Genomic DNA, 7,621 nt, shown 5'->3' with positions numbered 1-7,621 from the left:
ATCAGCAAAAAACACATCCCATGCTCTCTTAATAAAGTTCCTTAGCACGTAAGTTACGTTGGTAGTCCAGAGTTTCTTTCTTACGTGTGTGGCAGCAGTCCGTGAGTAAACAGGCCTATGCCACAACTTCAGTTAAAATCCACTTCCTGTGCCCCTGGTGGGAAGCTCTGGCAGTAGAAATCCCTTTTCTGAAGCCAGTAAAAGGTCAACTGCTGATCTGAACAGAAGCCAAGTTGTAACCTGACTTGCAAACCAAGATGTTTACAACTCACAGAAGGCAGCAAGAAAGAGCTATGAAAGAAACAAGAACTACAGCTGAATAAAAGATTGAATTATTCTCCTCAGTAAATATTGATATTTTTTCTGTAGTCAGAATCATTTGAATGATTTGTTTAAATACTATGATTCTTTTGTTTCCTTTTTTTAACATTCTAACAGTTATATTAAAATGTTATTTCTTTTGCCAGGTTGAAAATTATCTCTGAATCCTTTTTCCTTGTCAAAAGGTGGGATCATGAGCTTTCTTTAAAATGATTTTGTTCTGGAATATTTATGATTAAACCTGTACCTAATTATGACTTTATAGTCCTACTGAAATTAGTTAGGAGGCACTCAAATGAGTACAGACTAATCTCTACCATCATACTATTGTCTTGAGAACATCATATGTGAATAAGCTTCTAGACTATTAAATGGTTTGAACTTCCTATGTGATAGTTTGGTTGCTATGCAGTTTATCCTTAATTGTCTTTAACTTTCTTAGAATTTTGTGTCCTTAAGTACCTTGCCTGCCTGACTCTTGCACAGCTTAGTTTTGCATTGAGTGTCCTGACTTTCTCATAACAGTGATTTGTGGAACTGAACTTATTAACTATCTGACATTGATCACTGGGCTGCTAATCTCAGGAGAGAGTCAACTGCTGTTCCCAGCTATAAATGTTGCACAGAAAACCTGGATCAAGGTCTTCATCTGATGGCAGCTGATATCTCTATTATATGTAATAAAGTTCTGATTAGCCAGGAGGTAACTCTTGATGAATATGTAGCAGGACAGTCAATGACAGAACATTATGACAACTCACAGAAAGAGTATTTAGAATATTATTTAAATGCAAAAGAAAAGCTTATTTTTCATTGCTCAACAGATTTCTTTCTGTCTGTCCTATTAATGGCAATTCTCTGTTCTACTTTCTTGCAAGCTTTTTTCCACCTTGCCTTGGATAAAAAAGGGTTATGTAATGGGAATAATGGAGAATAAGAAAGTGGAAAGGTGCAGCACAAACTCAGCAAAATCCAATAAAATAGAGATAGAGAACATGAAGTTTGGATCTGTTTAGAATTTATTGTTGGAATGACTGCACAGAAGAAAGGGCACTATGACATCTATTTGTAGTTCAGGTGTAATTCTGAGCCAGGAGAGTAGAGAGTTTACATTCCTGCTATGTTACCAAAGTACGGAGCGATAACACCGGAATCATGGAAGGTTTAAAACAAAAAACCTGTGAATCATACATGTTAGCTGTCTTTTTCTTTTTTTTTTTTTTTCTTTTTTCTTGTCATATACCAAACTGTCTGTGATGTATTAGACAACAGAAACCCAGAAAAAATTTCTGGGCTGTGGAAAACTGAAAAAAAAAAAAAGAAAAAAAAGAAAAAAAAAGTCTATGAATGGAGAGTAAATGTGGACATCCAGGCTTAAAATACCAGCAGGGCATAAAAATGGCTTGTTCTGCTGACACCTGCAGTAGCAGGTCGATTTCCTAGCACCCATCTACCCACAATTCCTTAGGGCAACTGGACTTGAAAGAGAGGCAGTGCCTAAATCCTGATGACTCACAGATTGACAGACGTGGGACAAGACAGAGAATCATATCTGAAGGGTATAATGAAGTGCATCCCAAACCAGCACACTCCTCAGTGGTTTCTTACTCCTTAGTAAGACCCCAGGTAGTGTGGGGAGAGGCTCAAAAACTCAACTTTCGTGTCACTGTGAGCAACTCTGGCCGGGTTGCCTGGGTACAGTGTCCTGGTGCCTGAGGGCTTGCAGGCTGCTCACACACATCCTGCCACTGGAGGTACTGGTGCCTCAGTGTGAGAGACTGAAATATCTTTTGCTGTAACCAAATCCATCATTCCTTTCTTCAAGGTGTTGCGTTGAGCTGCATTGTTGGCGTTGTCTTGCAGCATTGTTTTCTACAGGACAGTTTGACACTCTTAATTTCAGGAGTCTATAAAAGATGAAAATCAGCATTGGGTTTATCCCCTCCTGACCCAGAGTTCTCAAAGAGTTCCCACGGATCATAGCCACTAGAGCACTGGAAGAGGATCAGGTTAGGGAACACTTAGCAAATGGCACACCCCTTTGGCCCTGATGGGATGAGCAGACAGTGGTTGAGCAGGAGATCTAGACAAGATGACCTGTAGAAGTCCCTTGCAACCTCGAGCACACTGTGATTCAGTAATCTAATCGAAACATGGGAGGTGAAACAAAATGGTGACCCTCTGTCTGAAATGCGGAGGGACTTTCTTTTTTGATGTACTTTTGGGTAAATTGGATAGGGCAACAGATGAGACACAGAACAACATGCAAACATGGGAGGGAGGATGTTTAGCAAAACTGCTGAGGTGAAGTAAACAGACTGTTGAAGGGGCAGGATTTCCAGGAGTAGTAGGGCAATGGGGCAGTGGATGACAGGAAGGAACAAGACTTTTCCAGGAGTTGGGTTTTGGGCATCTGTCTCTTCTGTTCTAGTATCAGAGCATAGTACTTCTTCGTTTGACTGTTAGATAGTGAAATATTAGCCATGCTAATTATGGCTGGGATGCAGATTTTATGGAGTATGAATCTCCCTGCTTTCATTCACTCTGATCCTAGATGAAAAGTTAAACAGGGTGTTGTAAATTACTCACAGGGGATGACAGGATGGTGCCGATGAGGAAAATTAAGTGAACGTGGAGCAATGAATTGACATCAGGATCAGACTGGATCATTGCTCTTCTTGATTTCCCGGTGTCATCCCTTCTTAATCTAATCTTTTTATACTGGCACAGCATGAGAAAAGTCATGTTCCAATTTGGCCCTGATGGGGGCAGTTCCAATTTCTGTTTGGTCTGAAGATTGTCTCTGCAATCTGACACAATGGACGTGGCATAGAAAATATAAAAGAAAGAAATATGAAACACAGAAGACCCTACAAGAGTAGGATGAGGAAAGAAAGGGGTTAAGAAAAAAATGGAAAATCAGTGCTACAAGTGAGTATGAAACGGATGTAGGTCCCCCAAAATAGGGATGCAAAAAATGGATGAAAGTAAACTGGTGAAGAAAACAAGCACACTGAGAAATAATCATCATGTGAGGGGTTACAAGAGTATGTCAGTGTTTTGCACAGCATGCTGAATAGTAAGGTAAGAAGTGGGTTGGAGAAGAGACAGGTATTGCAAGTCCTTTCTGTCAGACATCATTTCTGCATTATTTTATGTCTCCTCAAGCAGGATGCAGAGAGGGGAAGAAGATGTTTCAATCCTGACTGGGGCTCTTGTCTACCATCATCATAATAAGACTTAACAATCTTAATAATAGTCATTATAGTTGTTTTGTTCCATCAAACACTAAGATTTCTGGGCTTTAGGAGAGCCTGAAAATTCATAATGAAAATGCAAGCTGTGTGTGCTTTAGTTCAACTTTATTTGATTGAGAACTGACACCCTGTACAGGCTCTCACTGTTCCTAAATTATTATGGAAGAAATGAAAGAAAAAAGTCTAACTTCTCTGCATGAACAGGAATGAAAGCTTAGCAGGTCTCAGGTGGTTTTGCAAGCATTCATTGTGCTACTGCTGCAGAATGTGTCCCTGCATTGTGATCACTGCTGACGGACCCGCAGCTAATTTAACAACCATTTTCTTTTTCCTAAAGGAAATCAGAAGACTATTCACATAGGTCAGAATTCTACAAATTCAAACTCTCTAAGTGTGTCTCATAATAAATAAAGAGTGATTTATTTCTACTTGGAAAAGGAAATTTAGTAATTGCAAGGGACATGCCTGAGTGTCCCCTGACCAATAACAAATGGTACATGTGACATAAGGTGTCTGTGAAGGGTGCCACAGAAAGAAATAACATTTCTTTTGTCTTTTACCTTAAATATTAAGACAAATCCCAGTGCCTTAAAATATTTAAATTAAGGAAAAACAGACTGAGTTCCAAGCAGCAAAGTAGTACCTCTTACAAACCCCTGAAGTAAATGGATATGTTTTTCCAAAACAACTGTGTCACTGAAAAGCTCTTGTCACTAAAAGGTTACAAAAAGCCCCTCAAAATCTTCAAACCACCAGTCCACAGATGCCAGGCAAGAGAAGTGGACTTTACAGCTTGCACAAAAGGATAGAGGTCAAGACTTTGCCAGACCCAGGAATCTCAAAACTGTCTTTCTTAGACAGTGTAAAAAGGCTGAAGCTTGTAGCTTTGTCAAGAATTATTTTTTTTTTCTCAGAAAGGGCCAACTTTCCTTCTGTCCCTGTTACTGACGGGCTCTGTGATGTGGGGGAACTCACTGAACTTTTTAGTACCACAACCAGCCTCACTGCAAAATAAAGACCCTTAGAACACTGTCTTCTTTAGGATTGTGAGGCTCAATTTGTTAAGGTGTGTACACAAACCTCAACTTGACAGAGTAAAGGTTTGTTTATTAATTATAATCTATATTTGTTGACTAGTGATTTGTGTATTTAATTGGGAACAAAGTCAGCTCTCTAATATGAATGTAGGAAGGGCAGAGAAAATATTATTTCCCACTCAGATGGGATTCCAAGACACCTATTTTTAGGTCCTGAAGTACTTGACTGGGGCTAGGAGAGTGATACACAGTTGCCCAGCCTCATGCTACAATAAGGCTTCCACAAAAAGGAGGCAGCCTTGTACTCCTCCTTAAGAGAGTTGAGACAACTGTGGAAGAACTCCACAAGCAGAAGGGTGACTGAGGGAAGTGTGATGAGACGCAGAGAGCTACTGGAAGGAGAGATACTTCTCTGAAGTAAAGGAACATTAAAATGCTCCAATAACCTGAAATATGCTCTGAGTAAACACATACCTATAATATTTATATATAATAGGATATATATATATATGTATAGGATCAGATGTACAACAACTTTGCAAAAGAGGACTTTTCATTGTGGTCAACTCATTGACCACAAGGAGATAATGTGCCCTTACAGAAATGGTGGGCAACAACATTGCCAGCAGTTCAAGGGGAGTGATCTTTCTCCTCTACTTAGGGTTGGTTCAACCACATCTGGAGTGCTCAGAGCAGTGCTGGGCTCATCAGCACGAGAGGGACATAATTATGCTGGTGTGAGTCCTGTCAAGGGCCACAGAAGTAATTAAGGGACTGAGACACCTCTTGTATAAGGAGAAATTGAGATAGATGGGAACATTCAGCCTGGAGAAGAGAAACTTCAGGGGATATAAATATCTGACTAAGGGGACTAAAGAAGGCAGGGCTGGACTTTTCTCATTGGTGCTCTGGGAAAGGACAGGGTAGAACAGGCACAAACTAAACCAGAGGAAATTGTTTTAAACACTACAGCTACTCTTTTTTTACTGTGAAGGTAGTTGCATGCTGGGGCAGGTTGCCAGAGATTTTGTGAAGTCTCCATTGTTGGAAATTTTCAAAACTCAACCGTGTAGTAAGGGAGAAGGACTAGAAAACTCCCAAACTAGAAGTACATTCACACCTCAGCAATTCTGTGGTTTTGTGATTCTGTAATCAAAGAAAATCTTCTGTCGCCATGAGAAAAAATAACTAGGTTGATAGGTAAAGAAATGGGATGCTGAAGAAAATCAGCAATTTTAAAAAAATCCAACAAGTTCTTTCTGCACTTGATTTGCATTCAGTTGAACTAAGGCATTAAAGAGTTGTCAAAAGAAAATATTCCTTAGTAGTTCATTGCAGGAAAACATCAAGAACAAATTTACGCACATCTATCCAACATCCTGCTAATCTATGTTCATTAACCTTCAAAACAGTATTTAATGATCTTTGCTTTTATCTAGACCTATGGATTTCACCTTGAGAGAAAAAGTTTATTCTGTTTGGTGTATTTGTTGACTGTTTGGAATGAAAAAAATACGAGAAGCTTCTGAAACGTCTTGGTGAAGAGATTTGAATTTCTGCTAGTGTCTCAGATTCAAGTTTTAGGCTATATCACAAAAGAATACTTCATCTGAATCAAACCAAACTCTGTTCTGTGTGTTATATGTTTTATACTCAGTATCATCCCTATACAAGATTTTGGTCAGGCACAGTACACTCCAGTTCCTGCCTAGCACTCCAGTAATTTCAGAGGGATGGTGAGCAAATGGAAGCAAGCAAACTGAAGAGTACTCTCAGTAGTTATCCAGGTGTAAATCGTCATCCAAGTGTCCCCTGACTCAGAAGTACCGAGGAGGAGGTCCCGGGCTCCACAGAGCTCATGGCCATGAGAGTGGGCAGCCATTTGGCAACCTGACTATAAACAACCAGGGGCACCTCTGACTTGTTCAGATTTGCAGTGGACAGATTGCAGGAGATCAAAATGTCAGCAAAGGAGGAAGAGATAGAAACAATTAATCAGCAAGATGAAAGGAAAGGAAAGGCAGAGCAAGGGCTAAATGAAGTACATTTTCCCTTTATTTTTGGTTGTGTTTTGTTTTGCATTTTTAGAGACAGACTAATCTCATTATTTCTTGTAAAGATATCATCAATGAATACAGCATTAGTAGGCAGAACCATAGCTTGGAATCGAGACTTATACTGAGAGGTGGATTGGGTTGGGACCCCTTAATTTGATTTCTGCTATTCTTACTGACAAATCTTCCTACTACAGGGTTTCTACTTCTTTCATGGCATGTTTTAATGGATAAAAAAGGACATAGAGAGTAGATAATGCTCTCTGCCTGGAGTTTGAGCAATCTTAGAGGTCTCTAGAGGGAATTTAAATATTTGGTGTTTTCCAGTATGTCTATTCATCTTAATAAATTGGTACTAGGCAACCAGCTCAAATCCTGAATGCATGGTCAGCAACACTGTGTAATTTTGAAAGCATTCTCAAGTTCTCTTTTGTTGTCATTAAATTAGCTTCCTCTAAAATGAAACTTGGAAATCATTTGGGAAGATAGCCTTTCTGGGCCCTGCCAGGAATCAGTTGTATGGGTAAGATCACGTGAACTTTGATTTATTCTAGCCATTCTAGAGCTCTCGTGTTCACCTTGTTGTCCTCAAAATATACCTGAGAGTATCCTATACATTCTTAATACATTATGCTATTAAAATTGTTTTTAGTGATTGCAGAGAAGTTTCTACACTATCTGGGGCAAATAATAATTCAAAGTTGAAATAAATAAAAAACCTAGGGCAGCTGTCATGTTTCAAATCTTTGTGTGTATCCCAGGAGTTCAGGAAGCAGCTTTTCTTTCTCTGTTGTGGTGATTCTGGCAGGCAGTGTCTTGCTTGCCCCATCCTTGACAGACTGATTCATGGGCTAGAGAAGATCTTAAGGTTATGAGCTGTGAAGAATATGAACAGAATATGACCATCAGTTTCATAGAGCTGTAGACAGAACAGTGTCATGCCTACCACTAA

At 39.5% G+C, this 7,621-nt stretch overlaps 1 long non-coding RNA gene across 2 annotated transcripts in view; it reads left to right on the top strand.

Annotated features, from left to right (window-relative positions):
• Positions 1-254: 254 nt before the first annotated feature.
• LOC108641001 overlaps positions 255-7,621 on the top strand; it is a 30,884-nt gene continuing 23,517 nt past the window's right edge. For both annotated transcript variants that reach the window (XR_003916204.1, XR_003916203.1), the window contains exons 1-2: positions 255-344; positions 468-506. This is a non-coding gene — a long non-coding RNA (uncharacterized LOC108641001). The remainder of the gene's footprint in view (positions 345-467; positions 507-7,621) is intronic.

Source organism: Manacus vitellinus, unplaced genomic scaffold (assembly GCF_001715985.3).
Source record: "Manacus vitellinus isolate BGI_N305 unplaced genomic scaffold, ASM171598v3 scaffold_5_pilon, whole genome shotgun sequence".
NCBI classification, from domain to species: domain Eukaryota; kingdom Metazoa; phylum Chordata; class Aves; order Passeriformes; family Pipridae; genus Manacus; species Manacus vitellinus.
Note: the sequence above shows the minus strand (reverse complement) of the source record. Positions and strands in the feature narration are given on the sequence as shown.